This window comes from Leucoraja erinacea, chromosome 6 (genome assembly GCF_028641065.1).
Source record: "Leucoraja erinacea ecotype New England chromosome 6, Leri_hhj_1, whole genome shotgun sequence".
NCBI classification, from domain to species: Eukaryota; Metazoa; Chordata; class Chondrichthyes; order Rajiformes; family Rajidae; genus Leucoraja; species Leucoraja erinaceus.
The window spans coordinates 75,760,872-75,781,745 of NC_073382.1; positions in this window are offsets into that span (position 1 = coordinate 75,760,872).

Here is a 20,874-nt window from a genome sequence, read left to right on the forward strand (position 1 = left end):
GATTGTCACTGGCAGAGGTAAATCACATATCAGGTCTTCAATGCTCCACTCTGAGAATACAACAGGAAGCACTTTTGATTAAAGGAAGAGTTAGCTCCATTGTTCAGTTCAGTCAGTTTAGTTCAGTTTAGTTTATTGTCACATGTACCGAGGTACAGTGAAATGCTTTTGTTGCATGCTAACCAGTCAAGATAAAGACAATACACAATTATATTTCAGCCATTTACAGTGTATAGATACATGATAAGGGAATGTACACAAAAATGTTGGGGAAACTCAGCGGGTGCAGCAACATCTATGGAGCGAAGGAAATAGGCAACGTTTCGGGCCGAAACCCTTCTTCAGATAACATGATAAGGGAATAATGTTTAGTGCAAGGTAAAGCCAGCAAGGTCTGATCAAGGATAGTCCGAGGATCATCAAAGAGGTAGATAGTAGCTCAGAACAGCGCTCTGGTTGTGGTAGGATGTTTCAGTTGCCTGATAACAGCTGAGAAGAAACTGTCCCTGAATCTGGAGGTGTGCGTTTTCACACTTCTATACCTTTTCCCTGATGGGAGAGGCGAGAAAAGGAAGTGGGCATTTGCGACTCGTCCTTGATTATGCTGCTGGCCTTGCTGGGCAGCGTGAGGTAAAAATGGGGTAAATCAAAAAGAGGTAGGTTTGTGTGATAGTCTGGGCTGCATCCAAAATTTGCTGCAATTTCTTGCGGCCTCGATTCAGATTAAGATTCAGATTCAGATTCAGATTCAATTTTAATTGTCATTGTCAGTGTACAGTACAGAGACAACGAAATGCATTTAGCATCTCCCTTGAAGAGCGACATAGCAAACGATTTGAATAAATAATAATAAGTGTCCGGGGGGGGGGGGGGGGGTGGTGATTGGCAGTCACCGAGGTACGTTGTTGAGTAGAGTGACAGCCGCCGGAAAGAAGCTGTTCCTCGACCTGCTGGTTCGGCAACGGAGAGACCTGTAGCGCCTCCCGGATGGTAGGAGGGTGAACAGTCCATGGTTGGGGTGAGAGCAGTCGTTGGCGATGCTGAGCGCCCTCCGCAGACAGCGCTTGCTTTGGACAGACTCAATGGAGGGGAGCGTGGAACCGGTGATGCGTTGGGCAATTTTCACCACCCTCTGCAATGCCTTCCGGTCGGAGACAGAGCAGTTGCCATACCATACTGTGATGCAGTTGGTAAGGATGCTCTCGATGGTGCAGCGGTAGAAGTTCACCAGGATCTGAGGAGACAGATGGACCTTCTTCAGTCTCCTCAGGAAGAAGAGACGCTGATGAGCCTTCTTGATCAGAGTAGAGGTATTGTGGGTCCAAGAGAGGTCATCAGAGAGGGAGGGGTCGATGCCCAGGTTACCGAGTTTGGTGATCAGTTTTGATGGAATAATGGTGTTGAATGCTGAGCTGTAATCGATGAACAGCATTCTTACATAAGTGTCTCTGTTGTCGAGGTGGGAGAGGGCGAAGTGAAGTGCCGTTGAGATGGCATCCTCCGTACTCCTGTTCTTGCGGTAGGCAAACTGATAGGGATCCAGTGTGGGGGGTAGGCAGCTTTTGAGGTGTGCCAGGACCAGCCTCTCGAAGCACTTGGTGATGATGGGGGTAAGTGCAACTGGGCGGAAGTCGTTGAGGCTTGCCGCAGTGGAGTGTTTTGGCACTGGCACGATGGAGGTGGCTTTAAGGCAAGTGGGGACAACTGCTTGGGCAAGTGACAGGTTGAAGATGTCAGTCCAGACGTCTGTCAGCTGCGCAGCACAGGCCCTGAGCACGCGCCCGGGGATGCCGTCAGGGCCAACAGCCTTACGTGCATTAGTCCTACTCAGTGCCACGTACACGTCGTAGGGGGTGAGTGTGAGGGGTTGGTGATCGGCAGGTAGCACAGCCTTGATGGCTGTCTCTAGATTGTCCCTGTCGAAGCGGCCATAGAAGTGATTAAGCTCCTCAAGGAAGGAGGCGTCGCTGGATGTGGGGGTGATGTTGGAGGGTCTGTAGTCCGTGATGGCCTGGATGCCTTGCCACATGCGTCGGGGGTCGGAGTTGTTGTTGAAGTGCTCCTCAATCCTGAGCTTATGGCAGTGCTTGGCCTTCCTGATGCCCCTCTTCAGGTTAGCCCTGGATGAACTGTAGGCTCGAGCATCGCCTGACCTGAAAGTGGTGTCCCGTGCTTTCAGCAGTAGCCTGACCTCGCTGTTCATCCATGGCTTCTGATTCGGGTATATGGTCACCTGTTTGAGGGAGGTGACACTATTGATGGTGGAGTTTATAAAGTCCAGAACAGAGGATGTGTAGGAATCAATGTCCGTGTGAGAGTCAAGGGTGGCCTGGGCTGCAAACGCCTTCCAGTCAGTGTTTCCAAAACACTGCTGAAGTGTGAAGTCCGCTTCCTCTGACCAGACTTTAACTGTCCTTACAGTTGGTTTAACCCGTCTGATGAGTGGGGAGTACTTAGGGAGCAGGAACAATGAGACGTGATCAGACTGACCAAGGTGGGGGAGGGGGATGGCTTTGTAAGCTTCAGCCATGTTGGTGTAGACTTTGTCCAGTGTCTTGTCTACTCTAGTGGGGAAGGATACATGTTGGTGGAATTTGGGGAGTACAGTCTTCAGGTTGGAGTGATTGAAGTCACCCGCAACAATGAAGGCTGCCTCGGGGTTGTACGTCTGTTGTTTGCTAATGGCAGTATGCAGCTCTTTCATTGCAAGCTTGGCATTAGCATCAGGAGGGATATAGGCTGCAGTCTGAGTTCTGAGGTGAACTCTCTGGGCAGATAGAACGGTCTGCATCTAACCAAGAGGAACTCAAGGTTAGCTGAGCAGTGACTCTCGATGATGGTGGAGTCCGTGCACCATGCTTTGTTTACATAAATGCACAGACCCCCCCCTCTGGTCTTACCAAAACCAAACTGTGATGCATCCTGATAAAATGCTTTCTATGGTGCATCTGTAGAAGTTGGTGAGAGTTGTGGGGGACATGCTGAACTTCCTAAGCCTTCTAAGGAATTAGATGCATTGGTGTGCATTGCAAGAAATTGGTCACTAGTGCTACACGGAGAAGGAGCTTGTCTCTTTAACAGGGAGTAACTGGCAGGATTAGCCCAGATGGTGAGCTTCCTTAAGGCTCAGAGAATGTTAGAATGCATTCATAAATAACTCAGCTTTATGTAAACAGAATGTATAACTGCTGCTTGAATGTGCAAACTGTGAAGGATCAACACCAAAAGGTATTCATGATTAATAAGGACACTCAGAAAGTTACTTGAACATTCATTCTGAGGAAATTTCCTTTGTCTTCTAAAAATTTTAACAGTATGGTAACTGCACAGCTTTTGTGTGGACAAATCCATGGATCTTTAAATCCCCAGTGCTGGATTTTGTAAATACTGGAGGATGTAGTGAAAGACTGATGTTGTGCTTCCAGGAAGATCTCTGCCGACTGCCTTCTATGTCTCGTTTAGTTTAGTTTAGAGATACAGCACAGAAACAGGCCCTTCAGCCCACTGGGTCCGCACCGACCAGCGATCTCCGCACATTAACACTACCCTACACACACCAGGGGCAATTTACATTTATACCAAGTCAATTAACCTACAAACCTGGATGTATTTGGAGTGTGGGAGGAAACTGAAGATATCGAAGAAAACCCACGCAGTCACAGGGAGAATATACAAACTCCGTACAGACAGCACCTGTAGTCGGGATCGAACCCAGGTCTTTGGCCCTGCAATGCTGTAAGGCAGTAACTCTATCGGTGCGCCACCATGCCGCCCATCATATGGTCTAGTTGTAATGAAGGTTCATTTATGGTCATAGAGTCATGCAGAACAGAAACATGCCCTTCAGCCCGCCATGTTCATACTAGCCATCAACAAATTCATCCACTCTAACTCAATTCCTCAACACTTGGTCTGTAGCCATCTATGCATCGGCAAATCAAGGTCTCTTCTAGGTTATTCTTACATATTGTTCGACAATTTGCTTCCACCACCCTTTCAGTTCCAGATTCTAGCTGGAAAAAAAAGTTCGCAAATTCCCTTTAAATATCCAATCCCCACCTTAGACATAAGCCTTGCAAAGAGGAAAAGGCTCTTAATAGGTATCCTATCTGTGCTCCTCTTAGTTTTGTGAATCACATTTAGGTCTCCTCTGAAGCTCCTCGGCTCCCAGAAAATAAACCCAATCATCCCCAGTCATAACTAAAATACTTCATGCCAAGTCACATCTTAGTGACGAGCCTCTGAACCCTCCGTTTCTTGTCCACTTCTTGTCCAGTTTCAGGATGAGGGGAATGTGGACAAGGAGTCATAAGAATAGGAAAGGAACAAGAAAGCACAGGCGGGCAGTTGTTCCTCTCAAAGGTATCAAAGGTATTTTTATTAGTCACATTCACACACACCTAGGTGTAGTGAAGTGAAATGCTTTTTGCCAATTTGCAGCACACAAAAAAAGAATACAGACATAACACCAATGAGAGTCTTAAACACATAGAACATCCCCCACAATGGCTCCCACCATGAGGGAAGGCACAAAGTCCAGTCCCCAACCCCAGTTCACCCATAATCGGGCCCATTGAGGCCTCCACAGTTGCCTCTACAGAGGCCCGATGTTCCTGGCCGTTCTCGCCGGGTGATGTTGCTCCGGCGTAGGGAGAGTCCTCCAAGCGGCCTGGGAACCCTGGAACGGCCGCTTCCGCACTGGAGGCCGTGGCTTCCGAAGCCAACAAGGCCGCGCCGGTTGGAGCTCCACAACTGGCGATCTCGTTGCGAGATCCCAGGTTCCCGGTGTAAAGTTCAGCGCCGCTGCCCGCAGCTGGCCGTTCTACAGACCCGTAGCTCGGCGATGTTGTTCCTGGCGGTCTCAGCTCACCGGAGCTCCAGCGCGGCGTCCCAGGCAAGGCATAGCCCGCTCCGCGATAGTGCTCCAGCGCTATGCCGCCACCGAAAGCCGTGGTTCTGGGCGGTCCCCGACAGGAAACGCCGCTCCAGGCCCGCTGGTAGGCCGCGTGGACGGGTCGAAGCTGCAGCCCGGAGAAAAGCCGCCTCTCCGACCAGGTAGAGACCCTCATAGGTAGTTTCCCCCCTTCCCCCCCACCCCCCACATAAAAAAATTCTAGACCTCCAACAAAACACTTTAACTAACTTAAAATAAAAATAAAAAAGATGAAGAGACAGACAGCTGCTGGCTGGGCAGCCGTGCACAGGACAGCGCCCCTCTCTGATCTTGGACCGATAGTTCATCTGAGGCTTCCGGTCCATTGGAATTGATAAAGAAACACTTGCACCGTTATAGTATGTTCCACCATCGTTTTGCAAACCAAGGAGATAGTGGGTGCTGTGAGAAGGAGGATGATAAGTGAGCATGGTCTCTTCTCTACCGCTGATGATGGCTCCTGTGCCTCCATGATTGTCAATATTCTCACCTCCTGATCTCTTCACCTCTGGATACTCCAATGTGCTGCTGTAGGCAGGAGTTGAGTGCTACCTTCTCTTGAAGAGAAGAATCTCTTGGACCTGTGTCTTGCTCCTACAAATAGTTAATTGTTTTGAACTGTGCATGATTGCTGAAGCAGTGGCAAATATGTGAAGGATGCTGGGTGAATGAATGAAGTGGGTATTGAGGGGGGCTGCTATGCACTGTGACATTGGACCAATGGTAATATCATGCATGGTGGACATGATCCGCAGATTTTGGTGGACATGATCTGTTGACGTTTTTGTTTGACCGGTTCTGTAGAGTTATTGATATCTTGATTTATTGTTTGTGACCAGTAACTTGGGAATTATTCCTGCTACTGATAGGACCAACGAGTCATACAAAATTGTGAAAGGCCCTTTGGCCCATCTAAGCGAAGTCCATTTGTCCATGTTTGGCCCATGTACCCCCAAACCTCTCCTATTAATGTACCTGTCCAAATGTATTTTAAATGTTGCTACAACTGCTTCTTCTGGCTGATCTCTCTGGCAACCATGTCTAACTGATCTACCTCTGCTCTTAGGAACCAAGTGGTTCATGCCTGCTCCTATTTTCTCTCTCCATCCCCTCCCCCTTCCCAGTTCTCCTAATAGTCTTACTGTCTCCACCTACATTCTATCTTTATCCCGCCCCCTCTCCTGACATCAGTCTGAAGAAGGGTCTCAACCCGAAACATCACCCATTCCTTCTCTCCAGAGATGGAGTAACCCGCTGAGTTACTCCAGCATTTTGTGTCTACCTTCTTGTATTCTGATGTTCCCCTCACACCATTCACACACTTTCAACAAAACATGTCCACGCATTATTGCCAGCAAGATACCAGCACAGAATTTATACATTTAGATACTTGGGAATCCAGATAGGGAGTTCCGCAGAGGACATAAATGATAAATGAATTAGGCCATTCGGCCCATTTAGTCTACTCCACCATTCATTCATGGCTGATCTATCACACCCTACAAACCCCATTTTCCTGTCTTCTCCCCTTAACCCCTGACACCTGTACTAATCAATCTGCCTTAAAAATATCTATTGAGTTAGCCTCCACAGCCTTCTGTGGCAAAGAATTCCACATATTCACCACTCTCTGACTAAAGACATTCCTCCTCATTTTTCAAAAGGAACGTCCTTTAATTCTGAGGCTATGCCCTGCAGTCCTAGACTCTCCAAACATCCTCTCCACATCCATTCTATCCAAGCCTTAAACAAACGTGCTGAAGAGAAGTTAGGTATTCATTAAAGTTCATAAAATCCATTCTGATGTATTAAGATAAAACATTTCAGTATGTAGACAATTTTTTTGCTTGTGATATTTTCCATTTTGTTGAAACACATGCAATTATTTCTAAAAAGTCCAGATCTTATTATTGTTGGGTAGAATTGACAAAAAAAAGGCAACCTCTTTGCGATTTACTCACTGACATGTCATTGGAAAAAGCTGAAGGAAATTGAATGCTTACTCCAAATGCTAATTGGTGGAAAATCACATAGTCTTCAAAAAGAGCTAAATGAAAGTGGTGCACTGTAAAAGGCAACAATAGCTGAAATAATGATCACAGGAATGCTACAGGAGTAGACATGATGTTATTTTAATAAGGTCTGGAGCTTGTTATCTAGGAGTTTAGCTTAAAGATTGATGCTATTATTTGATGCTAGGGAATAACAGAATAACATAACAGATGAGACTCAATAGGTTAAACAATATGAGCAGTGAGCTGAGATGCAAACAACCTTCAACTGTTCTTTTAAAAACTAGGTCCTTGGGTATAATTCCACACTGGATTAATGTTTGACAAGGCATTCTTTTTGCTATTTAGGCTTGGGAATGCTTGCAATAACAAAACTGGCTGTTCCCTTACTTAGCTGTCTCCCAGCAGGTTTTCTTTACAGCACGGCTAAAACTGGTGCACTAAATGCTGTGAAATATGAAGTCGCATTTAAAATGTATACGACAAATAAATGGCCTGAAGTAATGGAATATATTAAATTAGCCGACTGGTCTCATTGGTTCTACATAACTCATGAGCTTGATGGAGATTGATTGCAGAGCAAGTCACAAGTGGTTTATTTAGCGTATTCATGTGCTTCTGACTATTGATCATAGTCGGTTTTAGAAATAGGGCAAGCAACATTTTATTTTTCATGTAATTAAAAAAATTGTTATTCCCGATCTGTTTTCTGGCAGCAATGTATATTTGTATTTGTTGATCATAAAATGAATGAAGTTAGGAAGTAGCTGTAACTTGTACATAATCTGTTAATGGAGAACAAAATAGCTTTCTATCCTACAGCTGATCAAATTTCACTCATTATCTATAATAACAGAAATTATGTGCCTGTGCAGGTTCTATGTTATAGAATCAATTCAAGGACATTGCCATCAGATAAGTCAGAAAGAAAGAAGAACATGCATTTATATAATGGGTTTCACAGACTCAGAGGATAATAAAGTGCTGAAAGCAATAAAATATTTTTGTGTGTTTATCCACTATTGTAATGTATGAAATATGAAATGCAATTTACAAAGGGCAAGGTCCTGCAATCAGCATTATAACAATAATGAGATAATCATTACTGGGTTAATTGAGGGATTATTATTCACCGAAGCACTACAGTTCGTGTTCAAATTGCATAGGTAATATTCCTTGTTTGCTGCAGGTGACAGGGAGGGTACTTTTAACTTTTAAAAGTTGCTCTAATAATGCAGAATACCGCTTTTGTGCTCACCCTGAGGATTTGAACCCTCAACTTCAATCTTGAAACTGGCAGAGTTACTAATGAGCTTCATCCAAAATGGCAAAGGTCAACTAAAGGGATCACTGTCCCATCCTTCCATTGTCTCCAGACAATCAGATCTGGGAAATGAGAAACATTCAGTTGCAGATCCATGTTTATATAATCCCAGTTTGGCGACATCACATTTGAAAATGAATTATTTGCCATTGATACCCATGACATTCCATTGTCCATTCCCGGTGCATCCTGAGATAATTTACAACTTGTCTTGAAATATGTTGCAAATGCACATAAGGAATTATAATATCCAGAAATGGTCTGGGTATGAGTGAAAAGATCTTAAAATTGGAAGATTGAAATGGAGAAGATGGACTGGTCTACCCTTTAGGACTGTGAAGATCTAGTCATTTATTGCATTAAAAATAGAAACTTTTGGATATTATGGGACTCAGGGTTTCAAGGGGTAAAGCAGAAAATAGTATCTATGATAAAACATCAGCTATGGCCTGGTTGAATGGCAGATCAGATCAGAGGGGCTGAATAACCTATTTCTGCTCCTAGTTCTTATATTCTCATTAGGTCATTTGGCCCATCAAGTCTACTCCGCCATTCAATCATGGCTGATCTATCTCTCCCTCCTAACCACATTCTCCTGCCTTCTCCCCATAACCTCTGACACCTGTACTAATCAAGAGTCATCCATCTCTGTCTTAAAAATATCCACTGACTTGGCCTCCACAGCCTTCGGTGGCAAATAATTTCACAGATTCACCACCCTCTGACAAAATACATTTCCCTCATCTCCTTCCTAAACGAACGTCCTTTAATTCAGAGGCTATGACCTCTAATCCTGGACTCTCCCACTAGTGGAAACATCCTCTCCACATCCACTCTATTCAAGCCTTTCACTATTCTGTTTCAATTAGGTCCCCCTCATTCAAACTCCAGTGAGTAACGGCCCAGTGCCGACAAATGCTCATCATGTGTTAACCTACTCATTCCTGGGATCATTCTTGTAAACCTCCTCTGGATCCTCTCCAGAGCCAGCACATCCTTCCTCAGATATGGTGCCCAAAATTACTCACAATATTCTAGTTGCGGCCTTACCAGTGCCATATAGAGCCTCGACATTACATCCCTGTTTTTATATGCAAGTCCTCTTGAAATAAAAGCTAGCATTGGGTTAGCTTAAGGATAAGGGGGAAATCCTTTAAAACCGAGATGAGAAGAACTTTTTTCACACTGAGAGTGGTGAATCTCTGGAACTCTCTGCCACAGAGGGTAGTTGAGGCCAGTTCATTGGCTATATTTAAGAGGGAGTTAGATGTGGCCCTTGTGGCTAAGGGGATCAGGGGGTATGGAGAGAAGGCAGGTACGGGATACCGAGTTGGATGATCAGCCATGATCATATTGAATGGCGGTGCAGGTTTGAAGGGCCGAATGGCCTACTCCTGCACCTAATTTCTATGTTTCTATGTTTCTATGTTTCTTTACTAGCAATTCGACTTGCAGATTAACTTTTTGGGAATCCTGCACCAGCACTCCCAAGTCCCTTGGCACCTCCGATTTCTGTATTCTCACCCTGGTAAGTTCTTTATTCCCACTACCAAATTGCATGACTCCACACTTCACTACACCATATTTCATCTGCAACTTCTCTGCCCACTCTCCGAACCTGTCCAATTCCTTATGCAGAGTCCCTGCTTTCTCTACACTACCTGCCCCTCCACCTATTTTCGTATCATCCGCAAAGAGATGAAAAGAGATGATGTCTGCTGGGTTCAGCAGGGATCTGTCATTCTGGCACTTCTCGTGAGTCCACAAGAATAAGAATGTTTCTTCCTTGAATTGCCTGAAAAAAAGTAAATTGCTATCTTGAAATTGGATGATATTTCTCCTAACTGGGATTATACCATCATGCCACCGGAGACTTCCCTCCAGTCAGCAGGAACTCCTCTCTGAGAATCTTCCACAGCGATACTCTTTCTGAGCTCTGAGCTTCCTAGTTTGACCTCTGTGCTCCATCCCTGTCTTTCTGATCACCTCCCAAGTTTTACTAGTTCCTCTGTGGCCTCTTTCATAGAGTCGCCTTCTGGTATTCCCAGTTCTTGGGCTTCCATCAGTGCTTGGCTTCTCGCTATCTCATTAACCATTGGGATTCAAGTCCAGTTGCAATCAATCTACTTGGGCTTCCTCAGGTAACAAAGATTCATGGACTCACACAAACATCAGAGCAAGAAGGCTTAGAACTGACTCTAATGGAGCAGTTACTTCTTACATACTGTATATAAATTCTCTCAAAACCCCCTCACATTGTTGAACATCTCTATTAAATAAGACCCTCGTCTTCACTTTATCTTCTCAACCTTGTCTCACAATTTTGTAACATGATTGTCTGTTATCAAGATGAGTTCAACAGACTTGCCTCATCCCCATACAAGATTTGGACTTGGTTAGCACAAAATACTGCAAACCTCTGCAATGTAAAAGGCCATTGGCAAATGATGTTGTTATTCACAGAAGGCTAACATTCAATTTCCACAAACTGTACAGCATGTCACTGAAATAAATGTCATGAAGCCTGTAGGATTAAAATAACTCAATTATAAAGGCTTTGTTTGCATTTGAAATCTTTAAGAATTTAAAACCAGCAATACTGGTCCGGAAGATTGCCTGTAAAAAGACATTGAAAGAGAGGAGTCTCGTTTATACTTTGAATTATTGTGCAAAGTGGACAATAGCAAGTTTGATTTTATTGTCTATTGACTTCTGCAAAAGAAAGAATATTAGGCAACTAATCATGTTATCTTTCATGCTGTTGCCTAAAGTTAACATAACATGTTACATTAATTCCAAAAGGAATGACAGTGTGGCAAACTCTTCTCCGTGTTTAAAATATTGCACTATTAAACAATAAAAGAGTGCTAGGAAATTATAGCAAAATGTAAAATGCAAATCTTTGTAGATATGACATAAAATGTCCTAAATTAAATGATCAAATGGTGCATGAGGGAAGAAAGAAAGGCAATGCAAGTGAGTGAGGATAAATAGGAAGACAAAGTGAAGTGTTTCTGAAGAATGATTGAGAAACTGTGTTCAGAAGGTGGACACTCTTCTATTTATTGCCCTCCATGCCAGTCGCCATGAATAATCCATCGCAAGTTAAGATTCAATGGGTGCCGTTGTTAATATGTAAGTCTTCCTGGATTCATGGGAGGTGGGCTTGGAGGGGAGGATGCTCCTCAAACTGTGGAGCATCTTGGACAATACAGCTCACCCCCTCCATGACACACTGGTCAGCCCAAGGAGCACCTGAGAGACTGGTTCCACAAAGATGCAGGACAGAACGCCACAGGAGATCCTTCTTCCCTGCAGATATCAAACTGTACAACTCCTCCCCCTTTCTGTCAAGGGGTAGACCATGGGAGAAATCCCGGGGGGAGGGGGTGACGGGGCGCGGGGGGAGGAGTCGAGGATGGGGGGGACACGTCCCTTCCATATTTTGAGAGGTGGGGGACAATCCCCTGCTCCATGTTTCGTAATCTGGATTTTGAAATTCGGTGAAAAAAAATCTATTAAAATCTCCGCTTTCCACGAGACAGTTGGGGTGTCACTGTTAAGCGCTTGTTAAATGTCACTATTAACATCGTATTAACACGATGTGTCACCAATTGTGTTTTGACCTTCAAGTATTACTGAAGGTATTCACGGAGAATTTCTTAAAGCTGTCTGATGCGGGTACAATTTCCATTTGAACTAATTGGATGGATTGGTGGATGGGAAAGATTTAAATAGGTATCGGATTTATATGGGTCAGGTCATTAAGATGGCGGACTGCAGGGGTGATGCGCCGTTGTGTATGGCTGCTCTGCCTGCAGTCCGTCCTTTCACCCTTTTTTATTTTTATTTTTAGTCCTGTCACTACAAAATGTTTGTTGGAGGTCTTCTTTTATGTGGTGGGTGAGGGGAGGGGAAGGGGGAAACTATTTTAATCCCAGTCCTACCTGGTCGGAGATGCGGTTTTCCTCCGAACCGCATCTTCGTCCTTTCTGTGCGGCCTACCATCGAGCTGGAGCAGCGCTGGAGCGGCGTTTCCTGCCGGGACTACAGCTTCGCCGGCGGTGCAAATGCTGGGACACCAACACGGAGCGGGCGTTGCCTTACCGGGTAGCCTTGCGGTAAGCTCCGGGGCACTGTGACCGCCGACTGCAACATCGTTGAGCTGCGGCTGCAGAGCGTCCAGCCATGGGCGGGCGGCACTGGATTTAAAACACCGCGGAGCCTGGGATCCGAGATCGCCAGAGTCGGAGGTCCAGCCAGCGCGGCCTGAGAACTTTGGACAATGCAGTCTTCGGGGAGGAAGCGGCCGCTTCAGTCCAAGCCACTGAAGAATGTTCACCCGACGCCGATGATCCAGCTTCGCGGCAAGAGGGCCTGAAAACACCGGGTTGGCTGAGGAGGCCACATATAGACCCCGACCTCGGGTGGACTATGAGGAGGAGAACTGGATATTTTTAGTGCCTTCCCTCACAGTGAATTCTGCTGTGGGGGGGGCGTTCCTTGTTGATTTCTATAGTGTACTGTTCTGTGTCTTTTTTCTTTTTCTTTTTTATTTTATATGGATTTATTGACATTTAATCTATTCAATTAGTTTAATCAATCTCTGTAAAGCACTTTGGTTCAAAGTGATTTTGTTTAAAAGTGCTATATAAATAAATATTATTATTATTATATTATTATTAAGGGCTCCGGTCGAACGGGTTTCCTGGCTGGCTTTCAGGCAAGTCCCTGATTCACGTTCACTCACATTATTTAGTATTTTTTCCCCCATCTCTCTCCCCCCTCCAAGGTTGGTTCTTCTGTTCTTCTGTTTGCTTTTATTTGCTTCAGTTATATTTGTTTTAGTGTTATTTATCACATTGTGGCTTTTGAAATATTCAAGCAGATATCAGAAGCTTTCTAAGGGCTGAATCGGCCCGTTCGCGGGCCCTTTCATCACCTGGCACAGCTTAAAATCAAACTGCTGCATCAAGGCGATGGAGGCTCCCGATGTTGAAGCCCCTACTGGTCGATTTTAATCCGTGCCGGGCGATGAAAGGCCCCGCGACCGGGCCAATTCAAGCCCCACGATTTGGGGCGGAATTGGAGTTCGGAGTCGGTCACCAACCAGGTCAGCTACCGATGTTACTGTCCACAGCAAAGATCATAGAACGGACTTGTGCTTGAAATAGGTATGTTGCAAAACCTACCTGAATCGTCGCTGAGAATCTGCCCCAGCCCGTGTGCGCGATTTTGGCGCTGTTTTGAGGGTGCGGGTTTAAAACGCGATTTTTACTAGGCTGTTCCAATCGAAGATGTTCAGCCTAGTAAATCATTAACGAAAAATCGCTGAAAGACCCCGTCACAAAAGGTATTATTTGTTTTATAGGCCACGAATAATAGTTATAATAGTTTTAAAATCACTCTCTCAACCCGTGACCTCTCGCAGCCCCAGGGTTTTATAAAGCAAACAATTAAAGGTATGTACCTTATTTTTACATTAAAAGGGGCTTCTTAAGACCCCTTTATACAAAGTTTACTATAGCGAGTAGTTCATTTTGGGCTCTTTATATCCCGCAGTATTTTTCTGGGCATTTGAGGGCACAAATCCAGCGCAATGTGAACGTTCTAAACCAGCGCGTTCACAGGAACCCACTAGAAAGCTGATTTATAATGGACTTTAATTCATAACAATTGAACACTAAATTCCTTCCATTTGGCCTATAAATTGATGTAAATGAGATTTAAAAATCATGTTTTATTGTGAATTATTTGTGAATATTATTTGGATACTTAGGCTATTTAAAAATGTTAATCATTTATTAAGAAATGGATAGATGTTTAGATCTAGTAATTGAAGTTTTAAATTAGCTACAATTGGGTAACTAACTAATTATATGCTTTAATTTCAGGTCATCCAAGTAAGATTATGACCTATTTTATATTTGTTTCAGAATGGTTCAATCTATGATAACTGAAAATTTCATTCAGTTCTCTTAATTTTTAAGAAGCTTATGGGCTTTTGACTGTCCATGATCACAGCTTTTTTGTTATGACCATAGAAAATCAATAGGGAACAAGATGCTAATTTTCGAGTATGAAAATGGCCATAACTTTTTTATTACTTAAGATATGAAAGTGAATTAGATGTCAAATTAAACTTCTTTTTATGCTTTATCTGATGGGATAAATTGCAGACTATTTTTAAAATCTCAAAAGTTTGTAACATTGCTACTTGAAAGATGCAACATTAATCAAATTGATCCTGAAGATATTTCACAAAAATTCACTCACTAATTTCTACATCATAACAGTGACAATTATTTCTAGATTATAATTCACAGAGTGTGTGCATTTTCCACTACAATCCCATTCAAAAAAGTTTGCACTATGAATTAAATTAATTGCATGGTCCAAACGTGGGAGAAATTACTTCCTCGGAGATAACGCGGCAAGTTGACGGAGCTAGGAACGCTGTTGCTATGTTGCAAGCTGACTCGAATCGCATAATCATGGCTGCAGACTAATGGGGCCAAGCATTATTGTACCTTAATATAATAACATTAATGTGCGGCGCTGCCATTTCTAACGTGGCGCTGCGTACTCTGCACTTGCAGGCAAAGATACTTATCGCAAAGCTGGTTCCGAAGATGGCGCTAACATTTACCCATGACCTACTATGGCTATGTGTGTGTGTGTGTGTGTGTGTGTGTGTGTGTGTGTGTGTGTGTGTGTGTGTGTGTGTGTGTGTGTGTGTGTGCGTGCATACGCGCGCGGCCACCAAAAAATTGTGCCCCCCCCCTCCAAATTGCGTCCGTCCCATGTTTTGATAGCGATTTCCGCCCCTGATAGACTGACATCTTCGCACATCCCCCAAACCTTTCCACTTGTCACTTTAATTTTATGTTTCATGTATTTTGTGTTTTTATGATTGTGAGCAGATCAATTTCCCTCCTGGGATAAATAAAGTTCTATTTTATCATATCGCAACGTAGAAAACATTGTGGAAAAATTGCCTAAATTAGGGCCTCCAAACATTTCAGCTAGAATATTTCCGTCACCCAGACAGCTTTCTGGAAAGGTTTGGATAAAATAAACGCCACTGTCCAGTTCCATCTGATATCCATAGCCTTATAACATTGACAAAGAGCATGATGAAGATACTAAAATTATTTTGTGGTGAAATCTCAGATATAAAGACAATATGCCCAATATGTCGAAAGCACACTGACTGCTGAGAAGAAATTAATGATGCTTTGAAAGTTGGGGGAAGAGAGTGAAATTAACTTCAAGTACCTTGAAATGATGAGCTGGAAATAATTCAAGTTACAGCCAGCCCCAGGGTACAAAGAGCTGCTAGTTCATTCCAACTTTTTCAAAGTGTTCAAAGTCATGCTGACTAAGTTCACTTGAGTTCTGACTCGAATTGAAGCAGGACCACGAGCAGGCTGGTGGCCTGGTGAAAGGTGTTTTATTGCAAGATTACTTTGCTCACACATCACCATCTCCTCAGATTTGTTTATTAAACTTGATCAGCAGCTGTAAGATCTTTGATGCTGTGAAAAGATTCGAGCAGAAAGCAATCCAAATGTGTCCTGAGGTACTTGGCTTCACTCAAGTGCAAATAGTTTTCTTGGCTGCTTTAAAGGTTGCACACTTTGCAGAGACTGTGGTTGCTAATGAGGCAGAAGAAATAGGTGTATATTAGTTATGTTATTTTTTGCTTCTCAGCTGTTCTCTGATCTCACACTGAGAAATATCTGCATTCATTTATAAAATGCTTTGATTTACTGTAATTGTGCTGTCACATTCACTTATTTGATTGCTTTTGCCAGCTATTTCATGTCATTCGTTTTATAATATCCCAGATCATGATCTACGAATATCCCGAGGCATTGCTGGGAGATTTGTTATGTCCTTGGATACTGCTGTCAATTTAGTATTGACTGTTTTTTTTAAATTATACACAGACAATATGACATCGTAAGGTTTTGCCAACGGGCTGACTTCGATCCAGCCTGAGCATTTATATCCAATTAAAAAATGATGGCAGTGACTTCACAAAATGGAAGTCATTTTAGCAAGCCAAATTAGTTTATCCACATGAGGCATAATATTAGAAGATCAAGACACACTGTTTAGAAACCGAATAATTGCTGAGAATAACATTTTAAAATATGCCTATATTTAGTTAGCACCTTTTACCACTCTTAGGGGTCCCTGGGATACATTACAGGTGTAGTGAGACCAGGTAGGTTGAGTGAAATATTCTTTATTAACAAAAGTAAATGCTCGAAACACCGCATACCAACTTTAGAACTAATGATTACAGCTCCTGTCGATGCGAGGAATGCTAACGACTAATTGCTCTCAAAAGCCCATGAACAAACCCCCGGGTCACATGACAGACCCGACCAATGACGAGGGTTCTGAATTCCCAGTCCCACCACTAGGTGGTGCTATACAGGCATGAATTAATGAAAACGTTATTGGCATGTGTGACGTTACAGTAAAATTCTTTGCTTGCGTACCTTGCCAATGTATGCAATAGTCGCCCATGAAGGGCGCTTACAAAGTTACATACTTCCCCTCCCCCCTTTGCTCTTCCCTACCTCCCCCCTCCCCCACGCTGGGTCCCCGTTGTTCTTCCTCCTCCCACATGGCGGTCCCCCTCATGCTGCGTCCACCTTTGTTCCTTCCCCCGGCAGCGATATCCTTACTTCATGTGTCCATCCTCGTCCGTCAGTCGGTGCCATCATCGGCCGCCACACCATAAACGTACTTGATAGAAATTATTTTATGGAATACCAAGTTCTCTAGTTGATCATAAAGGATTCCATGACATTGTTCAGTGCAGAGCAGGCAAGTTCCCTCTGGTACCCCTGAGTTAAATTGAGTGTAAAGAAATGGATACAATACATTCTTTGCCATCTCAGTCATTTAACGCTTTCAGTTAAAAATCAGATATAAAAGTGGAATCAGACACTATCTTCATCTTTGTGAACTGAAAATTCTTGATGTGGCAGGAGGCACAATTTCAAGGAGGATCTGGGATGGGAAGTTAGTTCTGGGATGTGAATCAATATACATCCCAGAAAACCATCCAGAGAAGCAAGTATCACATTGCTGGGGATAGATGCAAAATGCTGGAGTAACTCAGCGGGTCAGACAGCATCTCGGGAGAAAAGGAATAGGTCAAGTTTCGGGTCGAGACCCTTCTTCAGACAATGGCTATCTTCGGACTTAAACCCGCAATCTGCAGTTCTTTTCTATTGCTGGTTTGTGAGCCTTTAAAATCTCAGCTGTTCTCCTGCAAAGGTACGGGCGGCCTTTATCGAGGCGCCGCAGTCTTGATGCCTCCCAGATGACCGAAGGAGCCTCGCCTCGTGGGTCAGAGCCCAGGTCAGCGGAGTGGCCAATGGAGTCCGCAGCTGGGGCCTGGGTCAACATTGCGGAAGCCTAAGGAGAGGACCCGGCAACGTTGTGGAGAGGTTGGTGCGGCGATGAAGATAGCGTCTGATTCCACTTTTATATCTGATTTTTAACTGAAAGCGTTAAATGACTGAGATAACAAATAATGTATTGTATCCATCTCTTTACACTCAATTTAACTCAGGGGTACCAGAGGGAACTTGCCTGCTCTGCACTGAACAATGTCATGGAATCCTTTATGATCAACTAGAGATCTTGGTATTCCATTTCTATCAAGTACTTTTATGATTTGATATAATCATAATCATAATCATAATTTAGTAGCCAAGTATGTTTTGCAATATACGAGGAATTTCATTTGCCATACAGTCATCATAGCAATAAAAAGCAAAAGAACACACAAAATACATTTCAACATAAACATCCACCACAGTGATTCATCCACATTCCTCATTGTGATGGAAGGCGAAAAAAAAAGTTCAATCTCTCCCTACTTTGTTCTCCAGTGATCGGGGACCTCTAACCTTCCGTTGATGGGCCAATTTTACTCCCGTAGCCGGCGACGGGTCTTCCTTGTTGGGGCTTTTGCATCGGGTGGGGGGGGGAATCTCAGCTCCCAGATGATATACCACAGGTCGTGGCTAGTTGATCGTCTTGTGGCTTTTTGAACTTCCTGATGTCGGGCTCAACCTGAAACTGCGAGCTCGACTTCATATCTAGACATGAAGCACATAGATTGCATACTGCTTCTCCGTGAAGGTGAATCCCAGATATATGACTAGCATCCAATGCAAATAATATGTAGACAATGTCTTATCAGCTCTGCACATCTATTTTTTAATCAAATCATCCATTACTTGGAGACCCATGGAGATTGGGTTGGCATGGAGGTCTCTGTAGTCTGTTACTGCTGCTTAGTCTTTAGTGCTTAGTTCTTTGTTAGTGGTCCAGTGCTGACGGAAGCAGGAGACGAGGGGCCAAAGACAAGCCCAATGTACCAGAAACTAGAAAACGGAGACAGAGGGCCATGGCTAATAAACCTATGCCTAACGGTCATCTGAAATACTGAACTTACTTCATGAATTAATGTTAATAAGTTCTAGGAGCAGAATAAGGCCATTTGGCCCATCAAGTCTCCGCCACGTTTCAATCATAGCTGATCTATCTTTCCATTCTCTTGCCTTTGCTCCATAACCCCAGACATGCATACTAATCAAGAATCTGTCAATCTCCACCTTAAAAATGTCGATTGACTTAGCCTCCACTGCCTTCTGTGGCAATAAATTCCATAGATTCATTGTCCTCTGACTGAACTGAAGAAATTCCTCCTCATCTTTCTTATGGTAAGTCCTTTTATTCTGAGGCTGGGGCCTCTGGTCCTAGACTCTCCCACTAGTGGAAACATCCTCTCCACATCCACTCTATCGAAAATTTACAAAGCTTTGGAGAGGTTGGAAGCTTTGTGTTCATTTCTGGTGACACTCTACAGAAAGCTCTAGGGAGGATGCAGAAAAGATATATAGACAATAGACAATAGACAATAGGTGCAGGAGTAGACCATTCGGCCCTTCGAGCCAGCACCGCCATTCAATGTGATCATTGCTGATCATCCACAATCAGTACCCAGTTCCTGCATTCTCCCCATATCCCCTGACTCCGCAAGCTTTAAGAGCCCTCTATCAAGCTCAGATGCTGCATGGGATGAAATGTTTCAGTTATGAGCACAGATTGGATTGGCTGGGCTTGTTTTCCTTGACAAGACTGAGGGACCTGTTACACGTATTCAAAATTATTCAGGACATAGGGTAGATAGCATGCAAGGTCTCCGCACCGTAGAGATGTCCAAATTTGGAAGGCATCGTTTAGAGTAAGAGTATATAGTTCGGGGAGGGTCTGAGGAAAAAATATTTCATGTAAATGGTGGCCTAAAACTGGAATGCACTCTCATATAGGTAGGTGATGGAGTCAGGTACTCTCACAACATTTACAGTAAGAGGCATTTATATGGCACTTGAATTGCCATTGCATGTATAACTATGAACCAAGTAGTGCCAAATGGGATTAGTATAGGCAGCTACTTTATGGTCAGCATGGACATGGTGGGTTGAAGGACCTGATTCTGTGCTGCATGACTCTGACTTTGTGTCCAAGGCTAAGAAATAAAATATTCTCTTCATGTGTCACCAAAACTCGCACGCTGAATCTGAACCTCCTAAGCAACAGCAAACTGCTACTCTTCCCAAAACCTACACATTTTGTGTGACCAGAAAAACATATCTGAAGATCGATACAATGCATGCAGGAAGCTCACAGGTGCATGTTTGCTCTACGGCAATGTATTATGCTGCATCGTGTAGACACAGGGCTCTGAAGAGACTGTAGTTATCTCTGTCCCTGCTGGTTCTCCCCAGGCTGGGTCCTTGGTGTGCAGGAAGTTGCAAGAATCCAATTACATCCACAGCCACGAGGCTGCGTTGATCTTACAGGAGAGTGACTTTGGGATTTTCAGAATGAGTTTCCCTTGCCTGGAGCTTTCCGGATAGTGTTGGGTCAACATTGCATTAAATTCTTCCACAATAATACTTTTGCCACTCTGCAGCAGGAGGAGATGCCAGTGATGGTGGAGGAGGCATAATAGGCTTAGGTGGAGAAGGATTTAAGGGCCTGTCCCACTTGCCGATTTTTTCAGTGACTGCCGGCGGCAATAGACAATAGGTGCAGGAGTAGGCCATTCGGCCCTTCGAGCCAGCACCGCCATTCAATGTGATCATGGCTGATCATCCCCAATCAGTACCCCGTTCCTGCCTTCTCCCCATATCCACTGACTCCGCTATCTTTAAGAGCCCTATCTAGCTCATCACGCCACGACTTTTTCAGTGACTTGATAGCGTAATTAACTGACATATCAGTGTTGCCGAAAGATTTTGAACATTTCAAAATCCAGCGGTGACAAAAAAAATGCTGCTACACTTGAGGAAACATCACGCGTCAATACATCATCATGCCACGTCAAGATGCATCACCACCACGACACGCCGCAACTTTTTCAGTGACCTGATATGTCAGTCAATGACGCCGACAGTCGCCAAAAAAGTTGCCTAGTGGGACAGGCCCTTAAAGCAGCAACAATGTAAGGTTGGGGTGAGGTTGATCTGCTGTTGGGGTGTGCCTTATCTGATTGATGGCCCGGC